The following is a 20,340-nucleotide window of genomic DNA, read 5'->3' as shown; positions in this document are numbered from 1 at the left end:
GATTTCAGGAAACTCATAGTTTTTTGGAAGCTTGCCAACCCTTTTCCATGAACGTGATTTGCGCCAGTCTCTGCTTAGGGCTATATCAATAGGAAAAAAAAAAACATAGAGATAGAACTTGGAACTACTTGATTGTGTCAATTTACAAAGAGCTAGCACAAACTGTGTTTGAATTAGAGTTCCAACTACATGTATCCATATAGGAGAAAACAGAGTGAAACCTAAAAATTAAAACTGTTACAGCCAACGAAGAGTTTAACCTAGAAGAACGAAATTTGTTGAGCCAAGTGGGATTGGGGTACTGATCATTACCTGAAAGTGTCATGAAGATTGGGTGAAAAAATGTGTGCTGAGATTTCAGGAAACTCGTAGTTTTTTGGAAGCTTGGCAACCTCTTCCATGAAAGTGATTTGTGCCAGTCTCTGCTTAGGGCTACATCAATAGGAAACAAACCATAGAGATAGAACTTGGAACTACTTGATTGTGCCAAGTTTCAAAGAGCTAGCACAAACCGTGTTTGATTTAGTGTTCCAACTACATGTATCCATATAGGAGAAAACAAAGTGAAACCTAAAAATTACAACTGTTACTGCCAACGAACGGTTTAACCTAGAAGAACGAAATTTGGTGAGCCAAGTGGGATTGGGGTACTGATCATTACCTGAAAGTGTCATGAAGATTGGGTGAAAAAATGTGTGCTGAGATTTCAGGAAACTCGTAGTTTTTTGGTAGCTTGGCCACCCCTTTCCATGAAAGTGATTTGCGCCAGTCTCTGCTTAGGGCTACATCAATAGGAAACAAACCATAGAGTTAGAACTTGGAACTACTTGATTGTGACAAGTTTCAAAGAGCTAGCACAAATCGTGTTTGATTTAGAGTTCCAACTACATGTATCCATAAAGGAGAAAACAGAGTGAAACCTAAAAATTAAAACTGTTACTGCCAATGAACGGTTTAACCTAGAAGAACGAAATTTGGTGAGCCAAGTGGGATTGGGGTTCTGATCATTACCTGAAAGTGTCATCAAGATTGGGTGAAAAAATGTGTGCTGAGATTTCAGGAAACTCGTAGTTTTTTGGAAGCTTGGCAAACCCTTTCCATGAAAGTGATTTGCACCAGTCTCTGCTTAGGGCTACATCAATAGGAAACAAACCATAGTGATAGAACTTGGAACTACTTGGTTGTGTCAAGTTTCAAAGACCTAGCAGAAACCGTGTTTGATTTAGATTTCCAACTATATGTATCCATATAGGAGAAAACAGAGTGAAACCTAAAAATTAAAACTGTTACTGCCAATGAACGGTTTAACCTAGAAGAACGAAATTTGGTGAGCCAAGTCGGATTGGGGAACTGATCTTTACCTGAAAGTGTCATCAAGATTGGGTGAAAAAATGTGTGCTGAGATTTCAGGAAACTCATAGTTTTTTGGAAGCTTGGCAACCCTTTTCCATGAAGGTGATTTGCGCCAGTCTCTGCTTAGGGCTATATCAATAGGAAAAAAAAAAAACATAGAGAAAGAACTTGGAACTACTTGATTGTGTCAATTTACAAAGAGCTAGCACAAACTGTGTTTGAATTAGAGTTCCAACTACATGTATCCATATAGGAGAAAACAGAGTGAAACCTAAAAATTAAAACTGTTACAGCCAACGAAGAGTTTAACCTAGAAGAACGAAATTTGGTGAGCCAAGTGGGATTGGGGTACTGATCATTACCTGAAAGTGTCATGAAGATTGGGTGAAAAAATGTGTGCTGAGATTTCAGGAAACTCGTAGTTTTTTGGAAGCTTGGCAACCTCTTTCCATGAAAGTGATTTGTGCCAGTCTCTGCTTAGGGCTACATCAATAGGAAACAAACCATAGAGATAGAACTTGGAACTACTTGATTGTGCCAAGTTTCAAAGAGCTAGCACAAACCGTGTTTGATTTAGAGTTCCAACTGCATGTATCCATATAGGAGAAAACAGAGTGAAACCTAAAAATTAAAACTGTTACTGCCAACGAACGGTTTAACCTAGAAGAACGAAATTTGGTGAGCCAAGTGGGATTGTGGTACTGATCATTACCGGAAAGTGTCATCAAGATTGGGTGAAAAAATGTGTGCTGAGATTTCAGGAAACTCGTAGTTTTTTGGAAGCAGGCAAACCCTTTCAATGAATGTGATTTGTGCCAGTCTCTGCTTAGGGCTACATCAATAGGAAACAAACCATAGAGATAGAACTTGGAACTCCTTGATTGTGTCAAGTTTCAAAGAGCTAGCACAAACCGTGTTTGATTTAGTGTTCCAACTACATGTATCCATATAGGAGAAAACAAAGTGAAACCTAAAAATTAAAACTGTTACTGCCAACGAACGGTTTAATCTAGAAGAACGAAATTTGGTGAGCCAAGTGTGATTGGGATACTGATCATTACCTGAAAATGTCATCAACATTGGGTGAAAAAATGTGTGCTGAGATTTCAGGAAACTCGTAGTTTTTTGGAAGCTTGGCAACCCCTTTCCATGAAAGTGATTTGCGCCAGTCTCTGCTTAGGGGTACATCAATAGGAAACAAACAATAGAGATAGAACTTGGAACTACTTGATTGTGGCAAGTTTCAAAGAGCTAGCACAAACCGTGTTTGATTTAGAGTTCCAACTACATGTATCCATATAGGAGAAAACAGAGTGAAACCGAAAAATTAAAACTGTTACTGCCAACGAACGGTTTAACCTAGAAGAACGAAATTTGGTGAGCCAAGTGGGATTGGGGTACTGATCATTACCTGAAAGTGTTATCAAGATTGGGTGAAAAAATGTGTGCTAAGATTTCAGGAAACTCGTAGTGTTTTGGAAGCTTGGCAACCCCTTTCCATGAAAGTGATTTGCGCCAGTCTCTGCTTAGGGCTACATCAATAGGAAACAAACCATAGAGATAGAACTTGGAACTACTTGATTGTGACAAGTTTCAAAGAGCTAGCACAAACCATGTTTGATTTAGAGTTCCAACTACATGTATCCATAAAGGAGAAAACAGAGTGAAACCTAAAAATTACAACTGTTACTGCCAACGAACGGTTTAACCTAGAAGAACGAAATTTGGTGAGCCAAGTGGGATTGGGGTACTGATCATTACCTGAAAGTGTCATGAAGATTGGGTGAAAAAATGTGTGCTGAGATTTCAGGAAACTCGTAGTTTTTTGGTAGCTTGGCCACCCCTTTCCTTGAAAGTGATTTGCGCCAGTCTCTGCTTAGGGCTACATCAATAGGAAACAAACCATAGAGTTAGAACTTGGAACTACTTGATTGTGACAAGTTTCAAAGAGCTAGCACAAACCGTGTTTGATTTAGAGTTCCAACTACATGTATCCATATAGGAGAAAACAGAGTGAAACCTAAAATTTAAAACTGTTACTGCCAACGAACGGTTTAAACTAGAAGAATGAAATTTGGTGAGCCAAGTGGGATTGGGGAAATGATCTTTACCTGAAAGTGTCATCAAGATTGGGTGAAAAAATGTGTGCTGAGATTTCAGGAAACTCGTAGTTTTTTGGAAGCTTGGCAACCCTTTTCCATGAACGTGATTTGCGCCAGTCTCTGCTTAGGGCTATATCAATAGGAAAAAAAAAAACATAGAGATAGAACTTGGATCTACTTGATTGTGTCAATTTACAAAGAGCTAGCACAAACTGTGTTTGAATTAGAGTTCCAACTATATGTATCCATATAGGAGAAAACAGAGTGAAACCTAAAATTTAAAACTGTTACTGCCAACGAACGGTTTAACCTAGAAGAACGAAATTTGGTGAGAAAAGTGGGATTGGGGTACTTATCATTACCTGAAAGTGTCTTCAAGATTGGGTGAAAAAATGTGTGCTGAGATTTCAGGAAACTCGTAGTTTTTTGGAAGCTTGGCAACCCCTTTCCATGAAAGTGATTTGCGCCAGTCTCTGCTTAGGGGTACATCAATAGGAAACAAACCATAGAGATAGAACTTGGAACTACTTGATTGTGTCAAGTTTCAAAGAGCTAGCACAAACCGTGTTTGATTTAGAGTTCCAAGTACATGTATCCATATAGGAGAAAACAGTGTGAAACCTAAAAATTAAAACTGTTACTGCCAACGAAAGGTTTAACATAGAAGAACGAAATTTGGTGAGCCAAGTGGGATTGGGGTACTGATCATTAACTGAAAGTGTTATCAAGATTGGGTGAAAAAATGTGTGCTGAGATTTCAGGAAACTCGTAGTTTTTTGGAAGCTTGGCAACCCCTTTCCATGAAAGTGATTTGCGCCAGTCTCTGCTTAGGGCTACATCAATAGGAAACAAACCATAGAGATAGAACTTGGAACTACTTGATTGTGACAAGTTTCAAAGAGCTAGCACAAACCGTGTTTCATTTAGAGTTCCAACTACATGTATCCATATAAGAGAAAACAGAGTGAAACCTAAAATTTAAAACTGTTACTGCCAACGAACGGTGTAAACTAGAAGAACGAAATTTGGTGAGCCAAGTGGGATTGGGGAACTGATCTTTACCTGAAAGTGTCATCAAGATTGGGTGAAAAAATGTGTGCTGAGATTTCAGGAAACTCATAGTTTTTTGGAAGCTTGGCAACCCTTTTCCATGAACGTGATTTGCGCCAGTCTCTGCTTAGGGCTATATCAATAGGAAAAAAAAAAACATAGAGATAGAACTTGGAACTACTTGATTGTGTCAATTTACAAAGAGCTAGCACAAACTGTGTTTGAATTAGAGTTCCAACTACATGTATCCATATAGGAGAAAACAGAGTGAAACCTAAAAATTAAAACTGTTACAGCCAACGAAGAGTTTAACCTAGAAGAACGAAATTTGTTGAGCCAAGTGGGATTGGGGTACTGATCATTACCTGAAAGTGTCATGAAGATTGGGTGAAAAAATGTGTGCTGAGATTTCAGGAAACTCGTAGTTTTTTGGAAGCTTGGCAACCTCTTCCATGAAAGTGATTTGTGCCAGTCTCTGCTTAGGGCTACATCAATAGGAAACAAACCATAGAGATAGAACTTGGAACTACTTGATTGTGCCAAGTTTCAAAGAGCTAGCACAAACCGTGTTTGATTTAGAGTTCCAACTGCATGTATCCATATAGGAGAAAACAGAGTGAAACCTAAAAATTAAAACTGTTACTGCCAACGAACGGTTTAACCTAGAAGAACGAAATTTGGTGAGCCTTGTGGGATTGTGGTACTGATCATTACCGGAAAGTGTCATCAAGATTGGGTGAAAAAATGTGTGCTGAGATTTCAGGAAACTCGTAGTTTTTTGGAAGCAGGCAAACCCTTTCAATGAATGTGATTTTTGCCAGTCTCTGCTTAGGGCTACATCAATAGGAAACAAACCACAGAGATAGAACTTGGAACTCCTTGATTGTGTCAAGTTTCAAAGAGCTAGCACAAACCGTGTTTGATTTAGTGTTCCAACTACATGTATCCATATAGGAGAAAACAAAGTGAAACCTAAAAATTAAAACTGTTACTGCCAACGAACGGTTTAATCTAGAAGAACGAAATTTGGTGAGCCAAGTGTGAGTGGGATACTGATCATTACCTGAAAGTGTCATCAAGATTGGGTGAAAAAATGTGTGCTGAGATTTCAGGAAACTCGTAGTTTTTTGGAAGCTTGGCAACCCCTTTCCATGAAAGTGATTTGCGCCAGTCTCTGCTTAGGGGTACATCAATAGGAAACAAACAATAGAGATAGAACTTGGAACTACTTGATTGTGGCAAGTTTCAAAGAGCTAGCACAAACCGTGTTTGATTTAGAGTTCCAACTACATGTATCCATATAGGAGAAAACAGAGTGAAACCGAAAAATTAAAACTGTTACTGCCAACGAACGGTTTAACCTAGAAGAACGAAATTTGGTGAGCCAAGTGGGATTGGGGTACTGATCATTACCTGAAAGTGTTATCAAGATTGGGTGAAAAAATGTGTGCTAAGATTTCAGGAAACTCGTAGTTTTTTGGAAGCTTGGCAACCCCTTTCCATGAAAGTGATTTGCGCCAGTCTCTGCTTAGGGCTACATCAATAGGAAACAAACCATAGAGATAGAACTTGGAACTACTTGATTGTGACAAGTTTCAAAGAGCTAGCACAAACCATGTTTGATTTAGAGTTCCAACTACATGTATCCATAAAGGAGAAAACAGAGTGAAACCTAAAAATTACAACTGTTACTGCCAACGAACGGTTTAACCTAGAAGAACGAAATTTGGTGAGCCAAGTGGGATTGGGGTACTGATCATTACCTGAAAGTGTCCTGAAGATTGGGTGAAAAAATGTGTGCTGAGATTTCAGGAAACTCGTAGTTTTTTGGTAGCTTGGCCACCCCTTTCCTTGAAAGTGATTTGCGCCAGTCTCTGCTTAGGGCTACATCAATAGGAAACAAACCATAGAGTTAGAACTTGGAACTACTTGATTGTGACAAGTTTCAAAGAGCTAGCACAAATCGTGTATGATTTAGAGTTCCAACTACATGTATCCATAAAGGAGAAAACAGAGTGAAACCTAAAAATTAAAACTGTTACTGCCAATGAACGGTTTAACCTAGAAGAACGAAATTTGGTGAGCCAAGTGGGATTGGGGTTCTGATCATTACCTGAAAGTGTCATCAAGATTGGGTGAAAAAATGTGTGCTGAGATTTCAGGAAACTCGTAGTTTTTTGGAAGCTTGGCAAACCCTTTCCATGAAAGTGATTTGCACCAGTCTCTGCTTAGGGCTACATCAATAGGAAACAAACCATAGTGATAGAACTTGGAACTACTTGGTTGTGTCAAGTTTCAAAGTCCTAGCAGAAACCGTGTTTGATTTAGATTTCCAACTATATGTATCCATATAGGAGAAAACAGAGTGAAACCTAAAAATTAAAACTGTTACTGCCAATGAACGGTTTAACCTAGAAGAACGAAATTTGGTGAGCCAAGTCGGATTGGGGAACTGATCTTTACCTGAAAGTGTCATCAAGATTGGGTGAAAAAATGTGTGCTGAGATTTCAGGAAACTCATAGTTTTTTGGAAGCTTGGCAACCCTTTTCCATGAAGGTGATTTGCGCCAGTCTCTGCTTAGGGCTATATCAATAGGAAAAAAAAAAAAAAAACATAGAGATAGAACTTGGAACTACTTGATTGTGTCAATTTACAAAGAGCTAGCACAAACTGTGTTTGAATTAGAGTTCCAACTACATGTATCCATATAGGAGAAAACAGAGTGAAACCTAAAAATTAAAACTGTTACAGCCAACGAAGAGTTTAACCTAGAAGAACGAAATTTGGTGAGCCAAGTGGGATTGGGGTACTGATCATTACCTGAAAGTGTCATGAAGATTGGGTGAAAAAATGTGTGCTGAGATTTCAGGAAACTCGTAGTTTTTTGGAAGCTTGGCAACCTCTTTCCATGAAAGTGATTTGTGCCAGTCTCTGCTTAGGGCTACATCAATAGGAAACAAACCATAGAGATAGAACTTGGAACTACTTGATTGTGCCAAGTTTCAAAGAGCTAGCACAAACCGTGTTTGATTTAGAGTTCCAACTACATGTATCCATATAGGAGAAAACAGAGTGAAACCTAAAAATTAAAACTGTTACTGCCAACGAACGGTTTAACCTAGAAGAACGAAATTTGGTGAGCCAAGTGGCATTATGGTACTGATCATTACCGGAAAGTGTCATCAAGATTGGGTGAAAAAATGTGTGCTGAGATTTCAGGAAACTCGTAGTTTTTTGGAAGCAGGCAAACCCTTTCAATGAATGTGATTTGTGCCAGTCTCTGCTTAGGGCTACATCAATAGGAAACAAACCACAGAGATAGAACTTGGAACTCCTTGATTGTGTCAAGTTTCAAAGAGCTAGCACAAACCGTGTTTGATTTAGTGTTCCAACTACATGTATCCATATAGGAGAAAACAAAGTGAAACCTAAAAATTAAAACTGTTACTGCCAACGAACGGTTTAATCTAGAAGAACGAAATTTGGTGAGCCAAGTGTGAGTGGGATACTGATCATTACCTGAAAGTGTCATCAAGATTGGGTGAAAAAATGTGTGCTGAGATTTCAGGAAACTCGTAGTTTTTTGGAAGCTTGGCAACCCCTTTCCATGAAAGTGATTTGCGCCAGTCTCTGCTTAGGGCTACATCAATAGGAAACAAACCATAGAGATAGAACTTGGAACTACTTGATTGTGACAAGTTTCAAAGAGCTAGCACAAACCATGTTTGATTTAGAGTTCCAACTACATGTATCCATAAAGGAGAAAACAGAGTGAAACCTAAAAATTACAACTGTTACTGCCAACGAACGGTTTAACCTAGAAGAACGAAATTTGGTGAGCCAAGTGGGATTGGGGTACTGATCATTACCTGAAAGTGTCCTGAAGATTGGGTGAAAAAATGTGTGCTGAGATTTCAGGAAACTCGTAGTTTTTTGGTAGCTTGGCCACCCCTTTCCTTGAAAGTGATTTGCGCCAGTCTCTGCTTAGGGCTACATCAATAGGAAACAAACCATAGAGTTAGAACTTGGAACTACTTGATTGTGACAAGTTTCAAAGAGCTAGCACAAATCGTGTATGATTTAGAGTTCCAACTACATGTATCCATAAAGGAGAAAACAGAGTGAAACCTAAAAATTAAAACTGTTACTGCCAATGAACGGTTTAACCTAGAAGAACGAAATTTGGTGAGCCAAGTGGGATTGGGGTTCTGATCATTACCTGAAAGTGTCATCAAGATTGGGTGAAAAAATGTGTGCTGAGATTTCAGGAAACTCGTAGTTTTTTGGAAGCTTGGCAAACCCTTTCCATGAAAGTGATTTGCACCAGTCTCTGCTTAGGGCTACATCAATAGGAAACAAACCATAGTGATAGAACTTGGAACTACTTGGTTGTGTCAAGTTTCAAAGTCCTAGCAGAAACCGTGTTTGATTTAGATTTCCAACTATATGTATCCATATAGGAGAAAACAGAGTGAAACCTAAAAATTAAAACTGTTACTGCCAATGAACGGTTTAACCTAGAAGAACGAAATTTGGTGAGCCAAGTCGGATTGGGGAACTGATCTTTACCTGAAAGTGTCATCAAGATTGGGTGAAAAAATGTGTGCTGAGATTTCAGGAAACTCGTAGTTTTTTGGAAGCTTGGCAACCTCTTTCCATGAAAGTGATTTGTGCCAGTCTCTGCTTAGGGCTACATCAATAGGAAACAAACCATAGAGATAGAACTTGGAACTATTTGATTGTGCCAAGTTTCAAAGAGCTAGCACAAACCGTGTTTGATTTAGAGTTCCAACTACATGTATCCATATAGGAGAAAACAGAGTGAAACCTAAAAATTAAAACTGTTACTGCCAACGAACGGTTTAACCTAGAAGAACGAAATTTGGTGAGCCAAGTGGCATTGTGGTACTGATCATTACCGGAAAGTGTCATCAAGATTGGGTGAAAAAATGTGTGCTGAGATTTCAGAAAACTCGTAGTTTTTTGGAAGCAGGCAACCCCTTTCAATGAATGTGATTTGTGCCAGTCTCTGCTTAGGGCTACATCAATAGGAAACAAACCATAGAGATAGAACTTGGAACTCCTTGATTGTGTCAAGTTTCAAAGAGCTAGCACAAACCGTGTTTGATTTAGTGTTCCAACTACATGTATCCATATAGGAGAAAACAGAGTGAAACCTAAAAACTAAAACTGTTACTGTCAACGAACGGTTTAATCTAGAAGAACGAAATTTGGTGAGCCAAGTGTGATTGGGATAGTGATCATTACCTGAAAGTGTCATCAAGATTGGGTGAAAAAATGTGTGCTGAGATTTCAGGAAACTCGTAGTTTTTTGGAAGCTTGGCAACCCCTTTCCATGAAAGTGATTTGCACCAGTCTCTGCTTAGGCCTACATCAATTGGAAACAAACAATAGAGATAGAACTTGGAACTACTTTATTGTGTCAAGTTTCAAAGAGCTAGCACAAACCATGTTTGATTTAGAGTTCCAACTACTTGTATCCATATAGGAGAAAACAGAGTGAAACCTAAAAATTAAAACTGTTACTGCCAACGAACGGTTTAACCTAGAAGAACGAAATTTGGTGAGCCAAGTGGGATTGGGGTACTGATCATTACCTGAAAGTGTCATCAAGATTGGGTGAAAAAATGTGTGCTGAGATTTCAGGAAACTCGTAGTTTTTTGGAAGCTTGGCAACCCCTTTCCATGAAAGTGATTTGCGCCAGTCTCTGCTTAGGGGTACATCAATAGGAAACAAACCATAGAGATAGAACTTGGAACTACTTGATTGTGGCAAGTTTCAAAGAGCTAGCACAAACTGTGTTTGATTTAGAGTTCCAAATACATGTATCCATATAGGAGAAAACACAGTGAAACCTAAAAATTAAAACTCTTACAGCCAACGAAGTGTTTAACCTAGAAGAAAGAAATTTGGTGAGCCAAGTGGGATTGGGGTACTGATCATTACCTGAATGTGTCATGAAGATTGGGTGAAAAGATGTGTGCTGAGATTTCAGGAAACTCGTAGTTTTTTGGAAGCTTGGCAACCTCTTTCCATGAAAGTGATTTGTGCCAGTCTCTGCTTAGGGCTACATCAATAGGAAACAAACCATAGAGATAGAACTTGGAACTACTTGATTGTGCCAAGTTTCAAAGAGCTAGCACAAACCGTGTTTGATTTAGAGTTCCAACTACATGTATCCATATAAGAGAAAACAGAGTGAAAACTAAAAATTAAAACTGTTACTGCCAACGAACGGTTTAACCTAGAAGAACGAAATTTGGTGAGCCAAGTGGGATTGGGGTACTGATCATTACCTGAAAGTGTTATCAAGATTGGGTGAAAAAATGTGTGCTGAGATTTCAGGAAACTCGTAGTTTTTTGGAAGCTTGGCAACCACTTTCCTTTAAAGTGATTTGCGCCAGTCTGTGCTTAGGGCTACATCAATAGGAAACAAACCATAGAGATAGAACTTGGAACTACTTGATTGTGACAAGTTTCAAAGAGCTAGCACAAACCGTGTTTGATTTAGAGTTCCAACTACATGTATCCATATAAGAGAAAACAGAGTGAAACCTAAAAATTAAAACTGTTACTGCCAACGAACGGTTTAACCTAGAAGAACGAAATTTGGTGAGCCAAGTGGGATTGGGGTTCTGATCATTACCTGAAAGTGTTATCAAGATTGGGTGAAAAAATGTGTGCTGAGATTTCAGGAAACTCGTAGTTTTTTGGAAGCTTGGCAACCCCTTTCCATGAAAGTGATTTGCGCCAACCCCTTTCCATGAAAGTGATTTGCGCCAATCTCTGCTAGGTTTAACCTAGAAGAACGAAATTTGGTGAGCCAAGTGGGATTGGTGTACTGATCATTACCTGAAAGTGTCATCAAGATTGGGTGCAAAAATGTGTGCTGAGATTTCAGGAAACTCGTAGTTTTTTGGAAGCTTGGCAACCCCTTTCCATGAAAGTGATTTGCACCAGTCTCTGCTTAGGGCTACATCAATAGGAAACAAACCATAGAGATAGAACTTGGAACTACTTGGTTGTGTCAAGTTTCAAAGAGCTAGCACAAACCGTGTTTGATTTAGAGTTCCAAGTACATGTATCCATATAGGAGAAAACAGAGTGAAACCTAAAAATTAAAACTGTTACTGCCAACGAACGGTTTAACCTAGAAGAACGAAATCTGGTGAGCCAAGTGGGATTGGGGTACTGATCATTACCTGAAAGTGTTATCAAGATTGGGTGAAAAAATGTGTGCTGAGATTTCAGGAAACTCGTAGTTTTTTGGAAGCTTGGCAACCCCTATCCATGAACGTGATTTGCGCCAGTCTCTGCTTAGGGCTATATCAATAGAAAAAAAAATACATAGAGATAGAACTTGGAACTACTTGATTGTGACAAGTTTCAAAGAGCTAACACAAACTATGTTTGATTTAGAGTTCCAACTACTTGTATCCATATAGGAGAAAACAGAGTGAAACCTAAAAATTAAAACTTTTACTGCCAACGAACGGTTTAACCTAGAAGAACGAAATTTGGTGAGCCAAGTGGGATTGGGGTTCTGATCATTACCTGAAAGTGTCATCAAGATTGGGTGAAAAAATGTGTGCTGAGATTTCAGGAAACTCGTAGTTTTTTGGAAGCTTGGCAAACCCTTTCCATGAAAGTGATTTGCACCAGTCTCTGCTTAGGGCTACATCAATAGGAAACAAACCATAGTGATAGAACTTGGAACTACTTGGTTGTGTCAAGTTTCAAAGACCTAGCAGAAACCGTGTTTGATTTAGATTTCCAACTATATGTATCCATATAGGAGAAAACAGAGTGAAACCTAAAAATTAAAACTGTTACTGCCAATGAACGGTTTAACCTAGAAGAACGAAATTTGGTGAGCCAAGTCGGATTGGGGAACTGATCTTTACCTGAAAGTGTCATCAAGATTGGGTGAAAAAATGTGTGCTGAGATTTCAGGAAACTCATAGTTTTTTGGAAGCTTGGCAACCCTTTTCCATGAAGGTGATTTGCGCCAGTCTCTGCTTAGGGCTATATCAATAGGAAAAAAAAAAAAAAAAAAAACATAGAGATAGAACTTGGAACTACTTGATTGTGTCAATTTACAAAGAGCTAGCACAAACTGTGTTTGAATTAGAGTTCCAACTACATGTATCCATATAGGAGAAAACAGAGTGAAACCTAAAAATTAAAACTGTTACAGCCAACGAAGAGTTTAACCTAGAAGAACGAAATTTGGTGAGCCAAGTGGGATTGGGGTACTGATCATTACCTGAAAGTGTCATGAAGATTGGGTGAAAAAATGTGTGCTGAGATTTCAGGAAACTCGTAGTTTTTTGGAAGCTTGGCAACCTCTTTCCATGAAAGTGATTTGTGCCAGTCTCTGCTTAGGGCTACATCAATAGGAAACAAACCATAGAGATAGAACTTGGAACTACTTGATTGTGCCAAGTTTCAAAGAGCTAGCACAAACCGTGTTTGATTTAGTGTTCCAACTACATGTATCCATATAGGAGAAAACAGAGTGAAACCTAAAAACTAAAACTGTTACTGTCAACGAACGGTTTAATCTAGAAGAACGAAATTTGGTGAGCCAAGTGTGATTGGGATAGTGATCATTACCTGAAAGTGTCATCAAGATTGGGTGAAAAAATGTGTGCTGAGATTTCAGGAAACTCGTAGTTTTTTGGAAGCTTGGCAACCCCTTTCCATGAAAGTGATTTGCACCAGTCTCTGCTTAGGCCTACATCAATTGGAAACAAACAATAGAGATAGAACTTGGAACTTCTTTATTGTGTCAAGTTTCAAAGAGCTAGCACAAACCATGTTTGATTTAGAGTTCCAACTACTTGTATCCATATAGGAGAAAACAGAGTGAAACCTAAAAATTAAAACTGTTACTGCCAACGAACGGTTTAACCTAGAAGAACGAAATTTGGTGAGCCAAGTGGGATTGGGGTACTGATCATTACCTGAAAGTGTCATCAAGATTGGGTGAAAAAATGTGTGCTGAGATTTCAGGAAACTCGTAGTTTTTTGGAAGCTTGGCAACCCCTTTCCATGAAAGTGATTTGCGCCAGTCTCTGCTTAGGGGTACATCAATAGGAAACAAACCATAGAGATAGAACTTGGAACTACTTGATTGTGGCAAGTTTCAAAGAGCTAGCACAAACTGTGTTTGATTTAGAGTTCCAACTACATGTATCCATATAGGAGAAAACAGAGTGAAACCTAAAAATTAAAACTCTTACAGCCAACGAAGTGTTTAACCTAGAAGAAAGAAATTTGGTGAGCCAAGTGGGATTGGGGTACTGATCATTACCTGAATGTGTCATGAAGATTGGGTGAAAAGATGTGTGCTGAGATTTCAGGAAACTCGTAGTTTTTTGGAAGCTTGGCAACCTCTTTCCATGAAAGTGATTTGTGCCAGTCTCTGCTTAGGGCTACATCAATAGGAAACAAACCATAGAGATAGAACTTGGAACTACTTGATTGTGCCATGTTTCAAAGAGCTAGCAAAAACCGTGTTTGATTTAGAGTTCCAACTACATGTATCCATATAAGAGAAAACAGAGTGAAAACTAAAAATTAAAACTGTTACTGCCAACGAACGGTTTAACCTAGAAGAACGAAATTTGGTGAGCCAAGTGGGATTGGGGTACTGATCATTACCTGAAAGTGTTATCAAGATTGGGTGAAAAAATGTGTGCTGAGATTTCAGGAAACTCGTAGTTTTTTGGAAGCTTGGCAACCACTTTCCATTAAAGTGATTTGCGCCAGTCTGTGCTTAGGGCTACATCAATAGGAAACAAACCATAGAGATAGAACTTGGAACTACTTGATTGTGACAAGTTTCAAAGAGCTAGCACAAACCGTGTTTGATTTAGAGTTCCAACTACATGTATCCATATAAGAGAAAACAGAGTGAAACCTAAAAATTAAAACTGTTACTGCCAACGAACGGTTTAACCTAGAAGAACGAAATTTGGTGAGCCAAGTGGGATTGGGGTTCTGATCATTACCTGAAAGTGTTATCAAGATTGGGTGAAAAAATGTGTGCTGAGATTTCAGGAAACTCGTAGTTTTTTGGAAGCTTGGCAACCCCTATCCATGAACGTGATTTGTGCCAGTCTCTGCTTAGGGCTATATCAATAGAAAAAAAAATACATAGAGATAGAACTTGGAACTACTTGATTGTGACAAGTTTCAAAGAGCTAACACAAACTATGTTTGATTTAGAGTTCCAACTACTTGTATCCATATAGGAGAAAACAGAGTGAAACCTAAAAATTAAAACTTTTACTGCCAACGAACGGTTTAACCTAGAAGAACGAAATTTGGTGAGCCAAGTGGGATTGGGTTACTGATCATTACCTGAAAGTGTCATCAAGATTGGGTGAAAAAATGTGTGCTGAAATTTCAGGAAACTCATAGTTTTTTGGAAGCTTGGCAACCCCTTTCCATGAAAGTGATTTGTGCCAGTCTCTGCTTAGGACTACATCAATAGGAAACAAACCATAGAGATAGAACTTGGAACTACTTGATTTTGACAAGTTTCAAAGAGCTAGCACAAACCGTGTTTGATTTAGAGTTCCAACTACATGTATCCATATAGGAGAAAACAGAGTTAAATCTAAAAATTAAAACTGTTACTGAAAACGAACGGTTTAACCTAGAAGAACGAAATTTGGTGAGCCAAGTGGGATTGGGGTACTGATCATTACCTGAAAGTGTTATCAAGATTGGGTGAAAAAATGTGTGCTGAGATTTCAGGAAACTCGTAGTTTTTTGGAAGCTTGGCAACCCCTTTCCATGAAAGTGATTTGCGCCAATCTCTGCTTAGGGCTACATCAATAGGAAACAAACCATAGAGATAGAACTTGGAACTACTTGGTTGTGTCAAATTTCAAAGAGCTAGCACAAACCTTGTTTGTTTTAGAGTTCCAAATACATGTATCCATATAGGAGAAAAGAGAGTGAAACCTAAAAAGTAAAACTGTTACTGACAGTGAACAGTTTAACCTAGAAACGAAATTTGGTGAGCCAAGTGGGATTGGGGTACTGATCATTACCTGAAAGTGTCATCAAGATTGGGTGAAAAAATGTGTGCTGAGATTTCAGGAAACTCGTAGTTTTTTGGAAGCTTGGGAACCCCTTTCCATGAACGTGATTTGCGCGAGTCTCTGCTTAGGGCTGTAACAATAGGAAAAAAAAACATAGAAATAGAACTTGGAACTACTTGATTGTGTAAAGTTACAAAGAGCTAGCACAAACTGTGTTTGATTTAGAGTTCCAACTACATGTATCCATATAGGAGAAAACAGAGTGAAACCTAAAAATTAAAACTGTTACTGCCAACGAACGGTTTAACCTAGAAGAACGAAATTTGGTGAGAAAAGTGGGATTGGGGTTCTGATCATTACCTGAAAGTGTCATCAAGATTGGGTGAAAAAATGTGTGCTGAGATTTCAGGAAACTCATAGTTTTTTGGAAGCTTGGCAAACCCTTTCCATGAAAGTGATTTGCACCAGTCTCTGCTTAGGGCTACATCAATAGGAAACAAACCATAGAGATAGAACTTGGAACTACTTGATTGTGTCAAGTTTCAAAGAGCTAGCACAAATCGTGTTTGATTTAGAGTTCCAACTACATGTATCCATAAAGGAGAAAACAGAGTGAAACCTAAAAATTACAACTGTTACTGCCAACGAACGGTTTAACCTAGAAGAACGAAATTTGGTGAGCCAAGTGGGATTGGGGTACTGATCATTACCTGAAAGTGTCATGAAGATTGGGTGAAAAAATGTGTGCTGAGATTTCAGGAAACTCGTAGTTTTTTGGTAGCTTGGCCACCCCTTTCCTTGAAAGTGATTTGCGCCAGTCTCTGCTTAGGGCTACATCAATAGGAAACAAACCATAGAGTTAGAACTTGGAACTACTTGATTGTGACAAGTTTCAAAGAGCTAGCACAAACCGTGTTTCATTTAGAGTTCCAACTACATGTATCCATATAAGAGAAAACAGAGTGAAACCTAAAATTTAAAACTGTTACTGCCAACGAACGGTTTAAACTAGAAGAATGAAATTTGGTGAGCCAAGTGGGATTGGGGAAATGATCTTTACCTGAAAGTGTCATCAAGATTGGGTGAAAAAATGTGTGCTGAGATTTCAGGAAACTCACAGTTTTTTGGAAGCTTGGCAACCCTTTTCCATGAAGGTGATTTGCGCCAGTCTCTGCTTAGGGCTATATCAATAGGAAAAAAAAAAAAAACATAGAGATAGAACTTGGAACTACTTGATTGTGTCAATTTACAAAGAGCTAGCACAAACTGTGTTTGAATTAGAGTTCCAACTACATGTATCCATATAGGAGAAAACAGAGTGAAACCTAAAAATTAAAACTGTTACAGCCAACGAAGAGTTTAACCTAGAAGAACGAAATTTGGTGAGCCAAGTGGGATTGGGGTACTGATCATTACCTGAAAGTGTCATGAAGATTGGGTGAAAAAATGTGTGCTGAGATTTCAGGAAACTCGTAGTTTTTTGGAAGCTTGGCAACCTCTTTCCATGAAAGTGATTTGTGCCAGTCTCTGCTTAGGGCTACATCAATAGGAAACAAACCATAGAGATAGAACTTGGAACTACTTGATTGTGCCAAGTTTCAAAGAGCTAGCACAAACTGTGTTTGATTTAGAGTTCCAACTACATGTATCCATATAGGAGAAAACAGAGTGAAACCTAAAAATTAAAACTGTTACTGCCAACGAACGGTTTAACCTAGAAGAACGAAATTTGGTGAGAAAAGTGGGATTGGGGTACTGATCATTACCTGAAAGTGTCATCAAGATTGGGTGAAAAAATGTGTGCTGAGATTTAGGAAACTCATAGTTTTTTGGAAGCTTGGCAACCTATTTCCATGAAAGTGATTTGCACAATTCTCTGCTTAGGGCTACATCAATAGGAAACAAACCATAGAGATAGAACTTGGAACTACTTGATTGTGACAAGTTTCAAAGAGCTAGCACAAACCAAGTTTGATTCAGAGTTCCAACTACTTGTATCCATATAGGAGAAAACAGAGTGAAACCTAAAAATTAAAACTGTTACTGCCAACGAACGGTTTAACATAGAAGAACGAAATTTGGTGAGCCAAGTGGGATTGGGGTAATGATCATTACCAGAAAGTGTCATCAATTTGGGTGAAAAAATGTGTGCTTAGGTTTCAGGAAACTCGTAGTTTTTTGGAAGCTTGGCAACCCCTTTCCATGAAAGTGATTTGCGCCAGTCTCTGCTTAGGGCTACATCAATAGGAAACAAACCATAGAGATAGAACTTGGAACTACTTGATTGCGACAAGTTTCAAAGAGCTAGCACAAACCGTGTTTGATTTAGAGTTCCAACTACATTTATCCATATAGGAGAAAACAGAGTTAAACCTAAAAATTAAAACTGTTACTGAAAACGAACGGTTTAAACTAGAAGAACGAAATTTGGTGAGCCAAGTGGGATTGGGGTACTGATCATTACCTGAAAGTGTTATCAAGATTGGGTGAAAAAATGTGTGCTGATATTACAGGAAACTCGTAGTTTTTTGGAAGCTTGGCAACCCCTTTCCATGAAAGTGATATGTGCCAATCTCTGCTTAGGGCTACATCAATAGGAAACAAACCATAGAGATAGAACTTGGAACTACTTGGTTGTGTCAAGTTTCAAAGAGCTAGCACAAACCGTGTTTGTTTAGAGTTCAAAATACATGTATCCATATAGGAGAAAAGAGAGTGAAACCTAAAAAGTAAAACTGTTACTGCCAATGAACAGTTTAACCTAGAAACGAAATTTGGTGAGCCAATTGGGATTGGGGTACTGATCATTACCTGAAAGTGTCATCAAGATTGGGTGAAAAAATGTGTGCAGAGATTTCAGGAAACTCGTAGTTTTTTGGAAGCTTGGGAACCCCTTTCCATGAACGTGATTTGCGCCAGTCTCTGCTTAGGGCTATAACAATAGGAAAAAAAAAACATAGAGATAGAACTTGGAACTACTTGATTGTGTCAAGTTACAAAGAGCTAGCACAAACTGTGTTTGATTTAGAGTTCCAACTACATGTATCCATATAGGAGAAAACAGAGTGAAACCTAAAAATTAAAACTGTTACTGCGAACGAACGGTTTAACCTAGAAGAATGAAATTTGGTTAGCCAAGTGGGATTGGGGTACTGATCATTACCTGAAAGTGTCATGAAGATTGGGTGAAAAAAATGTGTTCTGAGATTTCAGGAAATTCGTAGTTTTTTGGAAGCTTGGCAACCCCTTTCCATGAAAGTGATTTGCGCAAGTCTCTGCTTAGGGCTACATCAATAGGAAACAAACCATAGAGATAGAACTTGGAACTACTTGATTGTGACAAGTTTCAAAAAGCTAGCACAAACCGTGTTTGATTTAGAGTTCCAACTACATGTATCCATATAGGAGAAAACAGAGTGAAACCTAAATATTAAAACTGTTACTGCCAACGAACGGTTTAACCTAGAAGAATGAAATTTGGTGAGCCAAGTGGGATTGGGGTACTGATCATTACCTGAAAGTGTCATGAAGATTAGGTGAAAAAATGTGTTCTGAGATTTCAGGAAACTCGTAGTTTTTTGGAAGCTTGGCAACCCCTTTTTATGAAAGAGATTTGCGCCAGTCTCTGCTTAGGGCTACAACAATACGAAACAAACCATAGAGATAGAACTTGGAACTACTTGATTGTGTCAAATTTCAAAGAGCTAGCACAAACCGTGTTTGATTTAGAGTTCCAACTACATGTATCCATATAGGAGAAAAAAGAGTTAAACCTAAAATTTAAAACTATTACTGCCAACGAACGGTTTAACCTAGAAGAACGAAATTTGGTGAGCCAAGTGGGATTGTGGTACTGATCATTACCGGAAAGTGTCATCAAGATTGGGTGAAAAAATGTGTGCTGAGATTTCAGAAAACTCGTAGTTTTTTGGAAGCAGGCAACCCCTTTCAATGAATGTGATTTGTGCCAGTCTCTGCTTAGGGCTACATCAATAGGAAACAAACCATAGAGATAGAACTTGGAACTCCTTGATTGTGTCAAGTTTCAAAGAGCTAGCACAAACCGTGTTTGATTTAGTGTTCCAACTACATGTATCCATATAGGAGAAAACAGAGTGAAACCTAAAAACTAAAACTGTTACTGTCAACGAACGGTTTAATCTAGAAGAACGAAATTTGGTGAGCCAAGTGTGATTGGGATAGTGATCATTACCTGAAAGTGTCATCAAGATTGGGTGAAAAAATGTGTGCTGAGATTTCAGGAAACTCGTAGTTTTTTGGAAGCTTGGCAACCCTTTTCCATGAACGTGATTTGCGCCAGTCTCTGCTTAGGGCTATATCAATAGGAAAAAAAAAAAACATAGAGATAGAACTTGGATCAACTTGATTGTGTCAATTTACAAAGAGCTAGCACAAACTGTGTTTGAATTCGAGTTCCAACTATATGTATCCATATAGGAGAAAACAGAGTGAAACCTAAAATTTCAAACTGTTACTGCCAACGAACGGTTTAAACTAGAAGAACGAAATTTGGTGAGAAAAGTGGGATTGGGGTACTGATCATTACCTGAAAGTGTCTTCAAGATTGGGTGAAAAAATGTGTGCTGAGATTTCAGGAAACTCGTAGTTTTTTGGAAGCTTGGCAACCCCTTTCCATGAAAGTGATTTGCGCCAGTCTCTGCTTAGGGGTACATCAATAGGAAACAAACCATAGAGATAGAACTTGGAACTTCTTGATTGTGTCAAGTTTCAAAG

This window comes from Spermophilus citellus (genome assembly GCF_964194105.1).
Source record: "Spermophilus citellus genome assembly, chromosome: 7".
In the NCBI taxonomy this organism is placed as follows: Eukaryota; Metazoa; Chordata; class Mammalia; order Rodentia; family Sciuridae; genus Spermophilus; species Spermophilus citellus.
Note: the sequence above shows the minus strand (reverse complement) of the source record.